The sequence below is a fragment of the Solanum pennellii genome, chromosome 9 (genome assembly GCF_001406875.1).
Source record: "Solanum pennellii chromosome 9, SPENNV200".
NCBI lineage: Eukaryota > Viridiplantae > Streptophyta > Magnoliopsida > Solanales > Solanaceae > Solanum > Solanum pennellii.
This window is the reverse complement of record NC_028645.1, coordinates 52,146,619-52,170,133: the sequence shown is the minus strand read 5'-3', so window position 1 is coordinate 52,170,133 and position 23,515 is coordinate 52,146,619. Positions and strand designations below refer to the sequence as shown.

Below are 23,515 nucleotides of genomic sequence, written 5' to 3'. Positions count from 1 at the left end.
GCAAACACTTCTTTGTATGCAGAAGACTTCCAGATCAGTATGGAAGAGCAAAAATTCTCTATGCATTTATTTGTGTGTCTCTGCCCTTTTTTTGGGTCTTATGAGTACCACTTTATATAGTCCTGATTTTGGGTTTTGGGATATTTTGGTCTTCAAGTAATTTTAGAGGGCGTTGGGCTTAAAGAGTATTAATTGGTATCCTAGTGTCAACTTAGAGTGATCAAAACTCAAATTAGGACTTTACTTAAGTTATATATTTTTTCTTAAATACTAATCAAACTTTGTTAACCAATAATTTACTTGGTCAACATATCATGAATTTATGAACATATCCAAAATTTAATATGGATTTCTCAATAATATTTCATTGTCTACACTGTAGTGGTAAAACATGAAAAAATAAACTATCATTACGGACTGTAAAAAATAATCTATGACATGTGTTAACTGTAACGCCTTGAAAAATTCAAGACGTGTCGTAAAGCCTAGGTGCCATAAGGTCTAAGTATTGTTTCTAAGTCCATTTCAATGGATATAGGTCGTTTAGGAGGTTTAAGAACCAAAATGACCAAGAACGTCCATGACATCCGGGATGTTGGTTCAAAGGGATTTTAGCGTGCCTTAACTTATTTGACTAACTTTTAGGAATCAGAAATGTACGAAAAATGGTGGAAGGGTAGATAATAGGTGTATTATTTATTTCATGGTTGAAACGTGTGAGTACGAATTCCCAAGGACCAACCAAGGTCCCTTCAGGAGGACCCTTGTGTTTGAAGAAATAGGGCCTGCATACTCAACATCAACGTGCCTACCTATGGCTGTGTGTTGACTGACGGGGCGTCGACGCCACCGTATTCCCATACTTAGATATGTTGAGGAAGGCCTCCCCCTGCACAATCTATGAACTTATCGACAGAGTGCAAGACGAAGGGTGAGGGACCGTCGACTCACAGACGGCCCGTCGTTCGAGGTCTCGTCTGTGAGGGTCAAATTTCCTGCACAATTTAAGTTAGTTTCATTTAATTAGTTAGGGGGTTAGTTTATTTATTTGGGGTTTGAGGGATTCTAATTAAGTTTATTAAGTCCCAATATTAATACCCCCAACCCTCATTATTCTAAACACAACTCACAAATCAACTCTCTTCCTTCTCTCTTATTTCTCTCTCTACTTGAACTTACCATTGAAGACTAGCAAGGATTAGGGTTTGGGGGATGTAAAGGGAAGAATTCACCATCAAATTGTCATCAAACGTTAATGTATGGGATATAATTCGCCTTTGATACACTTACTCAAAGGGTTCCTTCAAAATGGATTTCAAAAGTTGAGTTTTCTTATGTGTTTCATCCGATTAAAAAATTGAACTTATGAATTGAGTTGTTTATGATTTATTTAGGTTATATTGAAAATATTAACATGTAATGTAACTTGTATATGGTAATTGATGATGGTTTGGTCTAAATTGAATAACATGATCCTCAATCCCTAACCCTAGGTTGTGATCTTGACCTATATTATATTGTGATCATTCAATTGACTTTGTTATCGATAAGATTCCTATCCTATGGTATTATTACAATTCAATTAATATGAATTATAGGCCAATTATGCTAGTTCTTGAGATGTGATTTAGGTTATGAGTTGTATTGTGAAATTATCCTATGTATCTTGTCTTGAGTTATGATCTAGTGTTTAATTGTGTTATACAGATGCAATTGGCCTTGTTATCTTATTGGTTATCATTGTGTGATGATTTTACTACCAAAATTGGGTAGAATTATGGGTTGATGGTATGACCTTGATGATAGACTATGAGGAAGACTTGGTAAGTCTTAGAATTTCTATCTTTACTTCCAATTGTGATTAATTGTTGTTAAGTCATGATGTTACATTGGAGTATGCCTTGTACTAGGATTATAGGGTGGTATGAGGTTGAATTGAATTGTCTTGACTATGTGGTGAGGTTGATTAAGGTGTATGTGATATAAGGATGGTGAAAACTATCAATGTGCCTTGATATGCTATGAAATGCTAATGTGTTAACCTCACTTATATGGATAGTGATGAAAGGACTTATACTCATACAATTCTTATTGATCAATTGATGATGATGAATATACAAGGGGTAGACCCTATGACCTAAACTAAGCTATGATTTATAATTAAAGTCTTAAAAAAATTTCAAAAAGGGACTATAGCTTAGAACCAAGTGAACTAGATTGAGGCGTGCCCCTTCCCACATAGGGAAGGTAAGAACACTACTTTACTCTTGAGATTGGAGACTATAAAGCATGGAGCATAAAGAGGGTCCCAACTATATCTCCTAGTTCTTGAACTATGTTGCCCCCATAGGAATACTATCTTATGGATCGAGGTAGTTGCTATGTTTCATGTTTTGGTACTACCTTGGCAAGTAGTCCGCTTTCTTTCGGTGTAGGGTTTTATGACACCGGATTCTACATTAGCTCATGTGGTCTATGTCGGTTAGGGCAAGATGTTGCAAAAGGTAAAATGAATTAAAGGACTTGAAATCTAACTTCGATAACCTAAGAGGTCTATCTTAGTCTAGGTAGGGGAATTGGATTCTACCTAAACATTGCACTAGTTAGCCTTGAGGGGAGTCTTAAGAGGAGGTACTTAGATATGTTTATGTTATGATAATATATGATGCATATATGATGACCATGGCACCTTGATGATACTATATGTTGATTAGTTCATTTTTGAGTATGCCTTGGGTTATGATGTTAATATATGATGCAATGTAAACCTAAATGCCATGTTATGTAAAGTTAGACATTGGTCATGTTTTCTTTTTGAGGATACTTGATTGAGTAAGTTATGGGGCTTTGCTTGGTCATTGTACTTGTTGACTAAATATGGACTTGTGAGTAGTTGTGTTGCTTATTATGATATGATTGACTCTTATTCATTCTTCCGATATTATTACTTGATGATAGGGTTGTAGTAAATCATGTTTTCAAGTATGTTGGGATAAGTATTACTTGTTGAGATTGTAAGCATGTTTGGTAGGTTGATATGATTTGTTTGCCTTTGCACTGGGTCCCTAAAGGGGTAAAATGGCATCTTTTGACTAAAAGTCCCTTTTAGCATGTTTTGTTTGTATATGTGCATAAGGTCTCATACTTAGCACATGTGGAGTACTAACCCCATTTTCTTCCCCTTTTCCCAAACATTTTAGTTTCCGGTCGTTGAAGTGTTTTGAAGGCGACATTGTTGAAGGCTTGGATTTTTTATTTCATCCAAGTGGGGTAGGTCCTCAACTTCTGAGGAAAATGCCATAATCTATCTTATAGACTTGTTATGAGCTTAAAGACTCTTTCATTTCTTTCCTTTTTAATTGAGTACTATACTTTATTATGACCTATATGTGGTCTTGTTAGATTGATGTAGGGGCTATTCTTATATTGTTGTAATCTTTTAGATGGTATGAGATGAGACAATCATTGAGACTATTCTTATATTTTTGTATATCTATATGCAATAAAAGTAGAAAGCTATGTAATCTTCCTAACGAACAGTCTATATATACTCGATATGAATATAAATTATGTGTATGTAGAGGTCTATGTAAACCTCCAAGTAGTTATTATGAAAGTTTTAAATATTTTCGCATTTTTCAACCTATGAGTGTAATGACATGAGACTAAGAGGCTAGTTTTAGTCCTCGAAAAGGACAACGACGCCGATTACGTCTAGGGGGTAAACCCGGATGTGACATTAACCATTCATGTGTAGAACTTGAAACTACAGACAACAAAAAATAAACACATACTAACGGAATGGTTTAGACTTTTATCATAGTCCAAAAAAAATTAATTGTTCATAGTACACGTGAATGGTTGAGACTTTTTTCATAGTCCAAAATAAATTAATTGTTCATAGTACAAGAGAATTTTTGGGACTTCTCTTCATGTTTACTCTTCATTTAATTATGAGGGTTTTAAAAACTATTTTACATTTTTAAGAGAATGTTTTGATAGTGATCAAAAGGGCAAAGTGGATATTAACATTTTATTGATGTCAAGACCCACACTACCAATCAACATCGACCCTCCACTGGGAAAATCACTACCACAACCCAACAATGAAAGCTAAATAAACTAAACCATATAGCTTTAGAAGCCAGATTAGGAAAGTCTATCCCGAGTTCGAGCAAATGCAATGCGACATCCAGGCAAAAAAGGGCTGGGGTAAAGATATGGATGCAAATTCAAATAATGCATTAAGTACTGAGTTTCGATAAACTAAATAAGTTTAACAAAAGAACCAAACATAAACCTCCAAGACACTTGAGCCTTCCCTTTCCAAGGTCTTGGCTTTGGCCTAAAAAAATTAATCAATGTAATGATAAATAAACACGGCTTAATTTACTCAAATTATAAAAAAATATCAACTCAATCCTAAACCCACAATCCAAATGCTCAACTAGGGATTTCAAGACATTAACTTCAGACCAAAACCTCACAACAATAATGAACAAGGATTCTAACAATAATCAAAATATGGATAAGGGAGTAATTAAATTACCTTTGGCACGAGAATTTGATGAGAAACTTCCCTAGGTCATTGCTTAGCTCTTATGAACGATGTTTTACTGAAAATTATGTTCTTAGGTGTTTTCTCTAGTTTAAGTTGTGACGGGCCCACCAGAGCGTGCCCCATCTCACTACAGCAGCCTCACCTGGAAAAATTATCCCCTTCTGATGGTTTTCATAGAGAAAAAAACTTAGAATTTGAGTTCCAAATTACCATTTCGCAACACACCTTAAAACCTTGGCATTTTAAACCTATCCTTTCATGCCAATACAAGTTTCGGGAATTCTACTTGCCCGAATTCAATTCTTGAAAGCCATACCGGCTCCTTAGAGTCTTGGATATCCATTCACGTGTCAAACTCATAACTGAATCCCCCATCCATTATAAGATTTCCCTAGAACTCACTTGACTCAAATTTGGTCCATGTCTGGCTTGGTGAGAAATTTCCAACTGTCTACTTAGAAGTTTGCTAGCCTAAATTATTCCTCCATTGGATATTCCATAACGACATAAAAAAGTCACAACAATAGATAAAAATTTACCCATGACTCATCCCCTATAGATAAACTAGGAGAAGAGAAGTATCTAAGGCAAGTGTTGAGTAATACTGAATTGTGGAACAACTAGGATGTCTCACATATGGTATTACAAGTATCTTCCTCAACTGGACGATGTTTCCATTAACTTTCATAGACTTTATCCCCTTGGTCCACAACATCGAGACATCAAGATCAATAATTGCAACTGGTTCCTTCTCATATTGAAGGTCTTTGTTTATCAAAACTGAGTTCCACTTTATGATGTAATGTCCATCCCATGATACTTTTTCAACCTGGACACATAGAACATTTGATGGACTCCAAATAGTCTAGGCGGTAAAGAAAAACTATAAGTCACTCGCCCTACACAGTCAAGAATCTAAAATGACCTGCTATAAGGACTAGCTTGCCCTTCTTTTCGAGTCTCATCAGTCCCTTTATGGGTGAAAATTCATGAAGAACTTGCTCACCAGCATGAAATGCCATGTCCCTTACCTTATGGTAATGTATACTGTCTCTGTCGACTCTATCTACTAAGATATTGGCTTGGATGCTTCTCACCTTATCTGAGCATATTTCACCGAATCAATCCCCTAAGGCTTCATATCTCTAGCCTCAAACAAACCTATGGGTGATCAGCATCCCCTCTCATAAAGTGCCACAATCGGTGTCATGTCAATGTTGGAGTGGTAACTCACTATAAGAAAACTCTGAATTACATGGGGGTTTTCTTGGGGATATGCATGGAAATTTGAAGGATAATAAGTTTCATGCGGATTTTCATACTAGTCTGTAGGAAAATCCAAATGTAATTTATATTTTTTGTAGTCACTTTTATTATAGGAGATCTCACACAAAGGATGGAGCTTATACCAATGCCGTCGGAAGTCAATCACACATGACCTCAATATGTCTTCTAACATTTGAATAGTTCTTTGTGAATGCCCCTTCGTCTATGGATGAAGGTGTTCTAAAAGTGAGTTGAGTGCCCAACTCTTTATAAAATATTCCCCAAAAACATAGATGTGAACGCCTTACAATGGTCCGAGATGATTGAAAGATGTACCCATGAAGCCTTAATATTTCCTTCACATAAACCTTCGCCAACTACTGAGCATCATAGTCTACACAGACTGAAATGAAATGGGCTGAATTAGGTAGTGTTTCAACCAAAATCTATATGGAGTTAAACATCACCAAGGTTTTGGGAATACCAACCACAAAACAAACCTATCCTTTCCCACTTCGACTTAGAAAATTATCATTCGCTGAAGCAAACTTGAAGGACATTGCTCGTACATTACCTGATGTCACTTATTGAACGTAGCCACAAACCCAGTTGTCTTTCATCATTCCAAGCCACCAATAAAGTCAGGTCAACTCTTTGTACATCCTTGTCATACCCAGATAAATGGAATAACACGAAACACAGAATTTTGTCAACATCTTCTAAATCAAGTCATACACTCGTGGAACATAAATTCTTTTTGTAAAATAGATCATGCACCCACATCAAGAGTTGTATCTTGTGCCTTCAAATACATTATCTTTTTTCTAGCTCATTTAAACTCTCATCCTTAAACTACTTGGCCTTGATCTCCTTACCGAATGTAGGCCAAACGTAAATGCTGGCTAAAACACCACCTTTTTGTGATATGTCCAACTTCATGATATTAGAGTCAAAGGTTTGATAATTTGGAAAATCTCACTTTGACACACCCAAGCAATCTTGACTACCCATAATCACCATTTTGAGTGAGTCTGCCACCACATTAGTCTTACTCGGATGATACTGGATGGTAACATCATAATCCTTGAGTAACTCCATCCATCTTCAATATCTCATATTAAGGTCCTTTTATGTGAATACATGTTGTAGACTATGATGACCAATAAACACCTTACACTTGATACCATAAAGGTAATGTCTCCAGATCTTGAGAGCAAACACTAGTACTGCCAACGTCAAGTCATACATTAGGTAGTTTCTCTCATGCACCTTCTGCTGATGTGATGAATAAGCTATGAAATTTCTTTTCTACATCAACACAGCACAGGGTGGCTGAATATTAGGAATCATAATACACAATTAAATCTCTATCTTCTACCGGCAGTGTCAGAATTGGTGTTGTGGTCTGAAGAGTCTTGAGCTTTTGGAAGGTCTCTTTACATTTGTTAGTCCACTCTAAAGGAACCTCTACTTGGGTCAGCCTTTTCAAATGTGTTATAATAGAAGAAATTTTTTTCACAAACCCCTAGTAGTAGATAACTAGCCCCACGAAACTCCTAACTTGAGACACACAACAAGGACTGACCTCATACTTGACTGCTTTGATCTTTTAGGGATCTACCATTACCTTTTCCTTATAAAACATATTCCCCAAAAAGGAAACTGAAAATAATAAGAATTAACACTTGGATATTTTTGAATAAACCTTTTGTTTTCCAAGGACACCAAAAACAATACGAAGATGGTTGGTATTCTCTTCTTTACTATTCAAATAAATCTAAATCTCATCATCAGTAAAGACGAGAACAAAAGTATCCATGAATTGTTTTAACATGCCATTCATCAAACTGATGATGGTTGCATGCACATTAGTAAACCCAAACAACATCACTAACAACTCATAGTGCCGATAGCGGGTCCTTAATTCTGTTTTAGGTAGATCCTCGAGCCTAATCCTTAATAAGTAATAACAAGACCTTCAGTTAATAATAGACAAAACTGATGCACCGTGGAACTGGTCAAAGAGATCATCTATCCGTGGCATCGGATACTTAATTTGGATTGTTATCATATTAAATTGTCAATAGTCTTATTCATATCCTCATACTACCATAATTCTTTTTAACAAACAAGGATCACCATATGGAGGAATTGTAAGATGGATGAATTTTTGACAAGAAGGTCCTGGATTTGATGATTAAGCTCTCTCACTTCTTTCAGTGCCATGCGATAAGGAGGAATGGAGATAGGGTAAGTGTCTGACTCCGATTAAATGAACAAATCTACCTCTCTATCCGAAGGCATACCAGGAAAATTGGTAGGAAACACCTCCTTGAATTCAAATAGTACAAGATAGGTTGAATAGAGGGAGGCTCAACATCAACATCTAAAATATGAGCATAAAATGCCAAACACGCCTACCTCACTAGTGTCCTAGCCCAAACGAAAGGTATGACCTTAGTTGGCTTAGGCTTGTACACCCCTACGCATTCTAATATTTCCCTAGCGGGGATCTCTAGAGTCACACCTTAGCATTACGATTAAGCACATCATACTAGTGGGACAACCAAGACATAACTAAGATTATATAAAATTCCATCATATCTAGAATCACCAAATCAGCCTTAGTCTAAAAATTAATAAATAGGACATAACAAGCATGGTGGACGTGGGTGGCTATGACAGAATCTCCAACTACGATAGAAAGTAGATGGGTGCATCAGGCACATCATAAACAACATTAAATTCCAAGGCAAACTTACTAACATAATAAATTAGCAGAACCCAAAGCAAACTAAATAGTAGCCATTCAGTCACATACAAGAAAAGTACATGAGATCACTACATCAAACACCTCAGCCTCGGTCTTGCCCGGAAAGCTATAAAACTAAGACCTATAATCTCTACTTGCAACATACTTCCTTAGCTTCACTACTCCCCTACATTCATTACTATTTCCCTATCTTCTAGGTGCTCGTTGATTTCGTACTATTCAACCTTATAGACGTCCACTGCCATTCATATTGATGCTCGCTGGTACAAGTACTTTGGCGTGCTCCTGCACGGGGAAGGCATGCACGGATGGGAACAATATCTCCTCATATGCCCAAGTTATCTAAAGTGTAACAATTCTGGTCAAAAGATGGCCTATTTCCACAAGGAAGTGCGGCTCCCTGACTATCTTGAATAAGATTTTTTCTTGGAGTTTCCGAGTAACCACTTGAGGAAGCGGGAATGGCTGTCTGAATTGGCCATGGTGGAATTACCGGCCTACCGGAACGTCTAGATTACGAACCATGAAAAAGACTAATGTTCTTGGGATTCTTAGCCAATCCTTGGCTTGCCCATCACGTCAACTCCTTCAATTTTCTTCACGAAGTCTATCACTGAATTAAAACTTTCACCGGCATAGGTCATGTAAACAAAAAGTACTTGTAAGTCGGGGTGAATCCCTTGACGAATACATGAATCCTCTCATACAATGTAGTCACCAACTTTGTAGCATTTCTAGACAAGGCATGGAACTTAACCTCATAAGTAATTAGAATCATGCAACCCTACTATAGGGCTATGAACTCATCCTGCTTGTGATCCTTTAATATCCACGACACATACTTCTCTAGAAACAAAGCATGGAACTACATCCAAGTGAGTGGGGCAAGACTCATGATTTGGGTTCCACATTGTCCCTCCACCAATGTTAAACCTCAACTAGAAGCTTGAAGGTCATGAACTCTAGTCCATATTTGTGTACAATGCCTAACTAGTGAAGCCTCTTATTAAAATATAGAATAGAATCATACGCATCCTCCCTATCAGAACCATAGAACATAGACGACGTCAGCTTCACAAAGATTATCAACATCTTATGCTCAGTAAAAATCACCACATGACCCAATAGGTGACATAAAAAGGCATCAGTACCTAATGCTCCATCCACCTTGGTACAGTAGAAGTAGTGGAGTGGTTGACCAGAGGTTGAGCAGCTTGCACTGTGGGAAGAACTCCATAGCCGACTAACCCTTTCAAAAAATTCCTAATTTGCTGAGCTATCACTGGGTCTAAGGGAGAAAGACTTGTTGTTTCAGCCCGTGCTTCCTTCTCTATTGCAACACTCTCCTAGTCTTTGATTTGCACATTCTTATCCACCCTTGTTGGGGTGCATGAGGGGAATCTTCCCAGGGAACATTCCCAATTAAGGCTCCACCTCTCGCGGGTGCTACCCTTTCTCAACCTCTTCCCCTTCCTTATCCTCTACCCTTATCTTAGCCAAGTCCTCTTTCTGCAGGCTCTTCTTCTTGCACATTAATAGAACCTACAAGCCTGACGTCGTTGCATCGTATGTTAACCATCTGCATACTGAACAGGGAAAGCGATTAAAGACCAATTTGGATCACGAGATACCAATTGGAATTAAACCATAATACAGGTGTAGAGAGAAGAAGACTGAGAGATTTCCTAAAGTCTTCTAGCCTCTTGAAGAAAAATACAAATGTCTCCATACCATTCTATAAGACTCCCCTAGAATCATTTTCGTACAATAAGATAAACGAACCTAGGGCTTCGATGTCAATCTTGTCACGACCTAGACCGTCATGACTTGCATCCACACTATCCCTCGTGGGGGGGATCCACTACCACAACAGGACTAATAAACATAAATAAACTAAACTATCTAAGCTACAAAAGCGGATTTAAATAATGCACTAACTACTCTGCTCTAAAATACTCAAAGGGTTAAAAAAACAACCAAGCTTAAACCTCGCTGAATTCAACCCCTCCACCTGAAAGTCATTGTACCAAAACTCTATTATAACGAAGTCTAAGAAAAAGAGCTGCAACCCCGAATACTAAATATTAGTAGATCTTGAATATATAGTCTGAGTCTGAAAAGAATGGGCTAAGCTAATGATGGATCCATGATAGCCTGAAAGAGTTGGTTCACCCTCACATCTGATCTCGGTCAATGATCTCCTAGCTGAGATCTATCGGTAGCAACTAAAAGATGTCTTGTACTCAACAAAAAAGGAGAAAGTGAATTATCAATACATTCAAGAATAGTCTACTAGTAGGATAGCGCGGCTACTTCTATAAGTGAAATATATGCAAGAAATTAAAACATAGTAAACACACATATACATGATGCATAATTCAGTTATTATTTTAGGAGCCATATTCAATTTCCCAGTATCAATGAGAGGTAGGTATTAATGTACCAATCATAAATGGTACTCTCATGGAAACCCCTCACAAACTGTTAGTGTGTCAGAACGTGATAGTCGATCAAATATATGTGTGTAAGAACGTAACAACTAGTCCAATGTATGTGTTGGAATGTGACACTTGGTCCAATATATGTGTTTGAACGTGACACATGGTACAATTATGTGTCAGAACGTGACATTCTTTCCAGTTAGCAAAACCACAGTCAGTGACACCCATTATGAACAGTTCACATAGTCACACAATTAAGTAACATGTTCATGGTATGTAATTGTTCATACATAATTATTTCATTAGATTTTATTAATGTTTCCTTATTCACATACGTGCATACATGCATAAAATGGAACAATTAACAGCCATATGTAACACAACGCAAAGTCAAACCATTATCTACCTCCAAACAGAGCTTGAATATTCTTAAGAGACTTGAGCCTTCCCTTTCCAGGGTATTGCAACTTCTTCTTGGTCTTAAACAATTAATTATAGCAAGGAAAAATAAACAAGACCCAATTTACCCAGAAAAATATCAACCCAAGGACAAATCCATAATCCTAATGCTTAACAAGGGTTTCTCCCACCACTAACTTTAATACAAAACCCTCCGCCAATGATAATTAACAAGGATTTTAAGTTTTAACAATCAAATTATTGATAAGGGGATTAATTAACTTAGAGTTAGTGTGAGACTTCATGGGAACTTCCCAAGGTCATCTCTTAGCTCTTAATAATGATGTTTTGCTGAAAATAAAATTTTTGCAATTTTTCCCCAGTTTAAGACGCCACAAGCCCGTCACATCGAGGCTCATCCTCCCACAGCAGCACTACCTTGGAAAAATTTAACCTACCCCGGCGGCTTGAACGAACACCAAAACTTGGAATTACAGTTTCAATGTCCTATTTCGCGACATACCTTTGAATCGTGATGTTCTAAAACTATCCTTTCACGCCAAAATCAGTTTCAGGAGTTGTACTCACCCAAAATCAATTTTTGAAGTTGTAAAGGCTCCTTAGTGTGTTGGCTATTCACTCAGATGATCAAACTCATAATTAATCCTCCCATGCATTACCTTATTGCCCTAGAAATCACATAACTCATATTTCTTCATACCTGATCGACCTAGACCTCACCTAACTCATATTTCGTCCAGTCTAGCATAGGCGAGAATTTTTCTAGTCACTGTTCAGATGTTTTCTGGCACAAATTCCTCCCCCATTGGCTTTTCCATAACGACAGGAACAAGTCATTACAATTGATCATCTCCTAATTTTTTTTATTTAGTCATATTTTATACACTTAATTGTTAGGGCTTTGCCTTAATTTATTACCATATTTGAGTTTTAGTTTTACCTTGAAGGAAAATTTAAGCATTAGCATAAATGCTTCAACTTATTGTGAAATTAAAGTGTAATGTTCCTCCATATTTGAGTTATTCTTTCGTTGGAAGAAAAGTTTGGAAGTCTATAAATTGAAAACTTTTCTTCTTATATAAAGAACACAATAGAATCCACAATGTAGTCATTAAGAGACTTTTGTTTATCGGGAGATTCTCTCTTTACAATTAAATAATTTTTTTAACTTTTTAATTTGTAGGACAGTCCCTCAAATTCCATATGATAATATTTTCATTTTTAGTATATGTTTTTGTTATCTGAATAATCGATATCATGATTTGCAATTGTAAACTTATGCATGACGCCCTAATAACTTTTGAGCTCAACATCAATATGTTCTAGAGGGATTTATTTTCTAGTAAAATAATGCTTATTTTTAAGTTTATCTTGACAGTATATGAACTATTATCATAAGAAGTTACTTATGTCAAAGAAGTATCACAATCACGACAGAAGCACCGATCGAAATAAAACACAAAGAGGTTCATTTTATTAGGATGTAAATGAGGAATGACATTTTTCCTTTATAACACATGGAAGTATTTTATTAGTGTCATCGATGCTGGATGGAATTATTCTAGTTCCATATATTAAGGGAAAACCTCAATAATAGATCTTAATCCCAACATAGGAATGATGTTGTAGTCACTAAAACCAGCACTAGAGAAGAGTTTTGCCCAATCTTGTTGATTTCTTTCCTTTCCGGATAGATGAACCATCATGAGCATGTCAAAAAAAAGTTGAGTTTCATATGACTTGCCGTCTCCTTTCTCTATGTTACGATTCATTAATACCATATCAATGATGATCACCTTCCCTCTCTTTTCCTTGCTAGGAACTGCTTCTTTGCATTTCTTCAATATTTTGATGCATGCTTCATCACTACAATCATGTAATACCCACTATTTAATGATCATTATTCATCAAACTAAAATATTTAACACAAGTAACTTTATTTATATAGTGAAAATCCATATTTGTATTTCAAAAGTACCTTTAGTAAAATTGCATCGGCAGAGAGAATGAACTTAAACATGTCTCCTCCCACATAGCATAGCTTCTTTCTCCCTTAACATCCTTCAATTACATGTGGAAGATCAAAGACGATGCAATCCATTTTACGAAATGCATCCGCAATAACTTTACCCACGATTCAAATGCCACCTCCAACATCCACAAATGATTTCAATCCTTCAAAAACACCCTTACAATCTTTATTCAACACACTTATAACAAATTGGGAATCACTAGACATAATTTCATTAAATTGACGGTTAATATTTGGTTGTCTCTCATCATATTCAAATAGGGGTTTGCCATGAGCAATTGCAAATGGAGTACTAGAGTCGTCATGATCACTCCTAATCCATTTTCTAAGTGATTGCCATGGATCCATGAAATTTGGATATATTTCCGTTTGCACAAAGGCAACATGACTCAAAGGCTCATCTTTGAGAAGGAGACATGAAGCGGGAGTAAGTAAATGACTCCCTTCTTTATCATTAACCTTTATTTGATTAAGCCATGAATTAGAATACTCATGATACAGAAGATATAATCCAAGGTTTTAACATTATTATTGATGGGTAGAGCATTCACCAAATCAGAGAGTGTCATGGCTCGGCCATGAGAGTGGATAATATCTGGAATTCCAAGTTGAATAGAACATTTGACTGACATGGAGTTGATGTAAGTAAATGTATGGTTCCATATGTGCGCCTGAGCAGCCAGCATTTCTCTAGTGTTGTCATTAGGCAATGCCATAGTTGTGAGATTTTTATGAAAAGATAAAACTGCCTGAGATAATTGGGATACAAGATTATGCCATAAATATAACAAGAATGAGAGGACCACCCTTATTTGATGTATGAAGATTTTACTGGTTGTAAAATATAATTATTCCTTCTTCATTTCTATTTTTGTCGTAAATATTGATTAGATACGCAGTTTAAATTTTATTTATTTTAAAATATTTAATAATTTCAAATGAGTAATAAATATTTGTTATACCAGTTCATTTTTAAATAACAAAATTTATATTTTTAAATAACGAAATATTGAATATTCTTTTTGGCTTTCGGACTATCAAAATAATTATCTCAGATAAATATAAAAAACGCTTCCTTCTATAGAAGACAAATACAGATAATAAAAATGCACTATTGGTACCATAAGGTTTTGACTTTTCTCTCTACTTCAATAATTTGCCCTTTGATAACGTATATTGTGATACTTCACATTACAATGCCATTGATTTCTTTTCTAGTTAGACTCTATAGATTATTTTTTTTTGTCAAATATTTTAATAATTTATGACATTTAATTTATACTGTATATTTTTTTGTCAAACATGCATTTCAAGATGTTTATAAAAATCTTGTTTTTTCAATTTTTATAATTGATTAAACTCAAATATACTAATTTCAAAAATACAAATAATATATTTTTCATAATATTCGTGAAGAACATATATTTATTATTTAATATATTGTAAAAAGACAATGGATATCTTAAGTATTTAATTTATAAAATTTCTTATTTGTTTAATATATACTCGAGTTTGAGCTATTTTTATTTCATCAAATTTAATTGAGATGTGAAGGTATAAAGTTCTTTGTTGTTCATAAATTTGATTAGATTTAAGAAATTCCACATATATTTTTTTATTTCTTTCAATTTACCCTTTGATTATTCTCATTTGGTGTCAGAGTATTATTTAATTTTGTGAAAAGTCTTAGAATTCTGCTCTATTCATAAATTTCATAAAAAGATTTGGTTTGATTTTTTGTTTTTGACACTAGATCATTGTTTCCTTGAATCTTTTGAATATAAATTTAAAATTTCGTTCAACATAGAGTCAGAGAATTGAAGTTGGCGTTACTTAGTTTTGAGGTTTTGTAAGTGGGTAATTTTATTGAGGAGGGATTCGAGATTAGTAACTATTGAGGTTTGTTTCTATGTCAAGGGAATATATTCCTATTTTTTTACAAATTTCGAGATGTTTTAAAGAATTCTTGGTGTTCTATATGTTCTTGGTATCTCTAGAGTTAGAGATTCATTGTGCTAGTCCCGTTTGAGATGAATAATACTGATTCTATGTGGATGTATTGATTACAAACATTTAAATAAGGTAATAGTGAAAAGACGTTATCAGATGCCTCGTACTGTTGAATTGTTTTACTAGCTTCAAGGTGTTGCAGTGATTTAATTTTGAGGATTTATTTGAGAACCGGTTAACATCGACTGGGGATTAGGGCAGTAGACATCCCTTAAACTATATTTAGGACAAGTTATGGCCATTGTGAGTTTCTAGTTATGCCTTTTGGGTTGACTAATGCCATTGGTTCCTTTATGGACTTCATGCTGCATGTGTTAAGGCCATACAGTGATAACTTCTTCATTATGTTCATTGTTGACATTTTAGTATACTTGTGGAACAATGGATTGCATGAGAATAATTTAAAACTGAGGTAATCTCAACAAAGAGTGGATCCGACATTCAATCGTAGTTTCAAGTTGAATTTCACAAGGGGGCTTAGAATTGACCAAAAATCCTTAAGATATGCACAACATGTCCTTCTAAACTAAAATCAATGATTTGGAGCTAATGGAACCATTAGAATTAAATTATGCGGATTTCTTCTTGAACTTTTGTCTAAAGTCAACCGTTAAAGTTTTAGAATCTCCAAAACACATAAACTTGCACAAAAAAATAAATGAACTACCAAATAATTGAGTATCAGTCGTCGTAAATGAACCGGGGCCTCTATAGAATGCTTTAAGCAACAAAAATAGGTAATTTAAAAAAGCACTTATCTGGATGATCATTAGGACTTTTTCCTGCTAGCTCATTTGGTCGCAGATTCAAGGTTTTGTCATGGTACCCTTTATCCATTAAAAAATTCAAGATCTGGACACTTGATATTCAGCCTTTGGGTATCATTATCCTCTATTTGAGTTGATACCTACTTACATGATTGGTTATTTTTAGTGTCTTATACATAGTTCGAGGTATGGGCTACACACTATCCTTCTGGATTCACCTACAATAAGTCTTAATACTCCCAGGTGTTTTGATGATCTCCTCACAAATGTAGGGATCAGGTTCTCTTAAGAATATGTTCATCCACGTCTAGAAAGTTGTCCGCGTTAGAAGTTGATGAGGTTGTTAGTGTACTACATCAATAAAAGGGATGTGATTGTTTTTCCAATGTGTATTAACTCTTTATGATTGATATATTCAAGATGAAAAAAAACAAATCATTAATTCATGCAAGAGAGATATTCAAGCTTCAAAACTGCAAGTGACTTTATAGACTGCCTATGTTCTTCCTAAACCAATAGTTACGTTAATTGCTTGTATTTGTGCTTAAAATGTAGGATTGGTTTCGGTAGTGATAGCAAATTTTCAACCATGGGAGAATCATTGTAAGAACTTAGTTGAGGACAACTTCATGTATTACGTAAAAGTCTATATTAATCAGTTGTATTAGTATAGTGGGCAATTTAGGCATTCCTTTGGATCATTGAGTGATAGAGTATTACTTTGAAAGGAGAATAAAAGGTTAATCTCGTGTGTGTGTCAACTGGGTTTTACTTTATCTTGGAACATTTAGTAAAAGTAGTTTAAATCATGTAAGACAAGTTGTGATTTTACTCCTTTGAGCAAATATGTTCTCACGAAAATATGTATGTGCTATCACTTTCAGTATTAATTTTCTATTCATTATAATTGTGTTAAGGACCTGGTCCTATCGTACATAGTGGATGTATACATTCTATCAAGTGGCATCAGAGCTTCACATTTCTATTTTGGTAACACCAAGAAAACAAAAGATCCTGAATGAATGATTACTCCACCTAACATGGAACAAGGTCAGTCAACCACCATACCACCTCATTTCAGCGGACAATTTTACGGTTGGTGGAAGAACTCCATTAACGACTACATCAATGCTAAAGCAACAGAGTTGTGGGATGTGATTCTAGATGGATGTTATATTCATACAAAAGACGTGATAGATGGAGAGATTACTAAGGTAATTCCCAAAACAAGAAAGGAATACAATGATGTGGACAGGAAGAACATAGAGAAACATTATAAAGTGAAGAAGATTCTGATACATGGAATCGCCTAACATATGTACAATTGAATATTTTATTGCGAGACAGCTAAATAGATATGAGACTATCGCAAAATAGCCCATGAAGGCATGGCATAATTAAAGCATTATAAAGTCGATATGCTGACGACTCAATATGATAATTTTTTTATAAAGGAAAGTGAGACCTTTCATGAGATAAATACAAGATTTACTGTAAAGAAAAACCAACGGACTGAGATGTCTTGGTGAGCCTATTCAACGAAAAAAATGTTCAAAAGATTCTCGCGGTTCTGTCCAAGTCATGGGAGAGCAGATCCAGTGTTATCACTGAGTAATTGATCTGAAGGTATTCACCATGGATGAGCTTATTGGAAATCAACAAACCTACGAGTTGAACAGACAGGAGGGGTTAACCATGAAGGATTGAAAAAAAAGAGAAACCAATGGCCTTAAAATATATTCAAATGATGGCACTAAAGAAGAGGATGAAATGGTATACATCACTAAAAGGTTCCAGAAGATAATAAAGAGGCATGGAGGTTTTCAAAAGAAAGGATCAACCAAAAAAAGCAACAAATGAAAATGATCTTTATCATAAATCTAGGAAACTTCTCTTTTTATGAGGGATTATACAAGATTAAAGAAGAAAACACAGGATTTCTAACATCGAAAAAGGGACCAGGTCCAAGACCATCCCAAATGGAATGCTCATGATGATCAACTTGTGAAGATAACTATTGTTGTTTTGGGAAATTCTTCAAGCAAATCCAAGGAAAAGGAAGATAGCCATGAAGATGTCTGTCGAATTTGATGAAAGTGTGTTCAAATCCATTTTTTCACTAATGAAAATATCTAATGAGGAGAATCAGGATGAGAAGAGAGGAATCACTCACTGTTGATACATTGGTAGTGGATGCTCAACGCATATGACAGGAGACACTCACAACATCCTCTCTTTGGAAGCACATCAGAATGGTGATGTGTCGTTTGGAGGTGAGAAGGAGAGTTTCATTCATAATATTGGGAAAATAGGAAGATCAACAGATCATTCAATAGAAATATACATTATGTGAATGTTTTAAATACAATCTCTAAGTGTATCTCAAAATTGCGATAAGGAAAGTAATGTAAATTTCTTGTCTGATAGGTGATATGTTACTAACTGTGTAGCTAACAGGGTTTTAATGTCTGCCAAAAGGGTTAAAACATGTATGTTACATATTTTAGCTTAGTAGAAGGGGGCAAACTATCATGTCTAAGTGTTCAAGATGATAATGCAAATTTATTGCATACGCAATAAGGACATGCGAGTTCATCCTTGCTAAACAAGATTGTTGCAAGGACCTGGTGCGTGGATGGACAAAGATAAAGTTTTCTCACAACAAAGTATGTGATGCTAGCTCAGAGGGAAACAAACAAGATTTTCCTTCAAAACCAACAAAGGTGTGAGCACAACCATACCCTTAGAACTACTCCACACAGATCTATGTGGACATGCCACAGTTCAAAGGAGATAAGAAACATATCTTTAAAGCGGTTGATGATATCTCATGGTGTACCTGGAAAATATTTTTGGGGACCAAGCACGAGAAAATCAGACCACCGATCACCTTTGACAAGCAATTCAGCTTAAGGTAAACTGCAAGATAACTGTCATTACATCTTATCATGGCAAAGATGTACATTGGTGGATATTGCTAGAACAATGTTAATTGACTCAGGGCTTGCAATGATTTTTTGGGAAGAATTTGTTAACACATCTTGCGATGTTACAAACATGTGTCTCATTATATCTGTGATCAAGAAAAAACCTTATGACTGTTTGAATGAGAGGAAACCTTCAAATGCTTATGTAAAAGAATTTGGCTGCAAATGCTTTGTACTGAATATTGGAAAGGATGATCTTTGCAAGTTTCATTTCAGGTGTGATGAAGGGGTGTTTGTTGGAACTCTTATGCCAGCAAGGCATAAAAAGATTTCAACGAAAGAACTCTATGTGTTGAAGGTAGTAGGCATGTGATATTTGATTAATTTGCTGATAGGAGCAAGGATAAACACAATAAATACATTGATGTATAGGAAATGATGAAGGTTCATGTCAAGGTAATTAAAACTGCTGGAAGTGAACAACCTTTAAAAAAAGAAAAAGGTGAAGAACTCACAGAGGAACCTGGTCCCATCCCATGCAACTCTAGAACTAGAAACAAGAAGAAGATGAACCCGCCGATGATATTTCGACGATATAACAAGGAAGTTAGAAAATCTTGTTTCTCCAATTGACTCTGAAATACAAACCAGATCCAAAACATGAGATCTAGTTGCATGTTCGGCCTTAATATAAACCATTGGTCCCAATAATATCAACGAAGCCTTGAATGATGTTGATTGTATAAAATCAATAGAGGAAGAACTACATCAGTTTGAGAGGAGTGAGATGAGACACCTAGTCCACTTACCTCTCAATTGAAACATTATCGGTACTATATGGGTCTTTGCAATCAAACTTGATGAGAATATAATCATCACAAGAAATAAGTCAACACTCGTTGTACAAGGATATAATCAAGAAGGTATTGACTATCAAGATGCAGTTTCTCCTGTAGCTAGAATTGAAGCCATCAGAATTTTAGTAGGTTTTGTTGCCTACATGAAGTTAAAACTATTTAGAATGGATATCAAGAGTTCCTTCTTGAAAGGGTATCTTAAGGAGGAAATATATGTTAAACAACCACCAGGTTTTGAAGATGTTTATCTTCCAAACCATTTGTTGAAGCTTGATAAAGTTCTCTATGGCCTAAAGAAAGCTGCGAGAGCTTTGTATGTGTACATGTCGAAAATCCTTCTTTCAAACGGGTTCAAAAGATATAAAATTGATAACTGTATGTTCCTAAAATCTAGAGACAAGGAGTTGTTTATAGTGTAGGTATAGTAGATAGCATCATCTTTAGAGCTACTATAGATTCACTATGCAAAGAGTTTGCTGATTTGATGAGTATTGAATTTTAAATAAGTATGACGGGGGAGCTTACATTCTTCTTAGGGCTGGAGATTAAAAAGTCATATTAGGGCACATGAATATGCCAAGATAATTAAATAAAACAGTTGCTAAAAAATTTAAGATGCTTGAGGAAAATGTTCTTGATACTCTCAAGAGCAAAAGTTTGAAACATGACTTGGATGAAGAAGGAGTTTATGTCAAATAGACTATGTAAAGAGGAATCATTGGTTCACTTCTTTAATTACCTTACCTAAAGAAGGCCTAGAATAGTCTTTAGTGTAGGAATGTGTTCCTGATTCCAAGAAACAAAAAATGAATCACACTTGAAGGAAATCAAGCGAATATTGAGATACCTAAGGGGAAAAAAGGATCTATCTACCTTTAGGTGACTCTTTTGATCTAACTGGTTATGTTGATGCTGACTATGTAGATTTTTTTTGTTGATCGAAAAATTACATCAGGCATCGCTCATTTCTTAGGATCTGCACTGATTTCATGGGGTATGAAGAAGCAAAACTCAGTAACCTTGTCCATAGCAGAAGTAGAATATGTGGATGATGCCTCGTGATATGCTTAACTATTATGGATCAAGCAATAACTCGATTACTTTTGTGTTCTCACAGATACTATTTACCTCATATACGACAACACTAGTGCAATGAACATGGCCAAGAATCTTGTTCAATATAAGAAGACTAAATACATAGATATAAGACATCACTTTTTGAGGAATAACATTGAGAGAAAAAAATGTGGTGATGAGTTTTTGCAATACAGAAGACTAAGAGGCTTATATCTTTATAAATCCTTTGAGCAAAGAATGTTTTGCAAAAAATAGACTGAAGCTATGGATGCATAAAGTCACCTAGTTTCATTGCCCATATTCATGATATCCCTCTTTTTGTCTATGTTAAGAGCAACATGTATCTATACATGTTTTTTTCTTTTTTCTTTTTGGAGAATTAACTTACCTTAATGCAGGTAGACACTCATGGAGTGTTTGCTAGAGGAAGACTAAATCATACAGATAGGGAAATCTAAAGAAAGGGACCTAGTCCACAAAAGGTTAGTATCGCTTAAGCTACACAATTATTGTTCAACAATCATTTCCATGTCCTACCCTCATCAATCATGTCGACATTAGTCTTCCCTTCACTTTAGATCCAAATGTCACTACTATTCAAAGACTCGATACCCTTTTTAAATACAGACCCCTAGTGAATTCAACTATGATAATCTCTTCCTAACTCTTCCTTGATTCAATTGGTTTTTAAGTCTATTTTTCCTCGAATCAAAATGTCTAAGTCTTCGTCATTATCAAAGCTCCCTATCTCCCAAGAAATTGAGAATCTCACTTAATTCAATTTCTCCCTTCCTCCCCTAAATAATCTCCATTCACTCTTGTGTGTGGAGTTGGTGAGACGGGTGAATAAAACACACCCCACACTAAAGTGGTGGAATCTCCTGCATACCAACCTAGAAAATCTTACCATGTTGTCCGACCTTAGTTCTATCGGGTGAGAAATCTTTGAATTCTACGGCTTAGTAGTTTTTGAAGACCAGTATGGATCTCTCTATTGAAGAAGTACAAGTGGCTTCTAGGTCTATGTCTCCTTCCGTGTATTAGAATCTTTTTGAAGGATATTTTCTTAACGGAAAGGGTCCAAAGTATAATATTCTAGCAGTATTAGAAGAACTGATGGTCGTATAAAGCTCAATCTCTCTCAGAGGAAATGTTCGACCAACTTTTTTGGAACAAAAGTTTATATTGCCGGAACAGGTCCATCAGAGTACTCAACCCTTGTTCTACCAAACTCCTAAGTCTTTTGATGTCGATAGTGAGAAAGAGGAAACTCATTTGGTGGGTTGTAGAAATGAAGTTCAATGTAATAATGCCTCAACAATTGCCTTCCTAGACCTAAATGGTGATAACATGGGAAAAGCGTATAAGAGATATAGAGAACCAAAAGCAGCTGTATAGAAGAGTGGTCGACCGTAAAATCCTAATAAAATTTGGTGTGTCGAATATTTTTTATTTTGTTTCCCGACAAGATTTGGGACACCTATTTGAGGGCCCAATACCAACTAGCATTAGGTAGAAGTGTGTGAGTTCTACTATAAGATAGAGTTTTTTAGTGATGGGGGGTTAAGACTACTGTTTGAGATGTCAAGATTTCTCTGAATGAGGAAACTCTAGGAATCATTTTGGGCGTGCTTGTGAAATTTATTCGGTCAATTAATGGCCGAAAACCCTCTTGTCAGTTAACTTACTTGGGCACAATTCGTGATGACATAAAACGTGTACATCTACCAAAGAATTTTTTCAAAGAGGAGTACTAGTTGATAGTTGAGTTCATCAACAAGGTTTGGTAAGGACAGAAAAGAGGAATGTAGCATCTTCTAGTGATTTGTTTCTTATAGAATGGAAATAAATCTTGCTTCAATAATGCTGGAACATATGCACATGGTGATTACTTGGAAGTCAGCCAAACAGGGCATTCCTTATGGCTATTTGTTGAAACATATGTTCAAATATTTTTAAGTGCCTCCTTGCTGAGGAGTACCTGGTACTATGAAGCAAATGATAGTTGTTGTCACTTTTTTGAAGTGTGAATGTGTCGAGGGAAAGGCAAAGGATAGGTCTCAGGTAGCAGATACTATATAGCAACAAGCTTTTATGTAATCAGAGTTGACTGCACTCACAATGATCATGAATAATAAGGAGGTTGAGATGTGTCACGACCCAAAACGAGTCGCGAGTGGCACCCAAACTTAGCCTACTAGGTGAGCGAACCAACAAATTTAAACCCCAACATTTACCTATAGTTCAACTATAATTAACAAAAATAATGCGGAAGATCCAAAACTTATTACTGTAACCGAATAAATAAACTTCTAAAGTTTAACACTTATTATCCCCAAAATCTGGAAGTCATCACATCAAGAACATCTATCCTCAAATTACCA

At 35.5% G+C, this 23,515-nt stretch overlaps 1 pseudogene; it reads right to left on the bottom strand.

Moving 5' to 3' along the window:
• Positions 1 to 13,006: 13,006 nt before the first annotated feature.
• On the bottom strand, positions 13,007 to 14,226 carry LOC107030833 (annotated as a pseudogene).
• Positions 14,227 to 23,515: the final 9,289 nt, after the last annotated feature.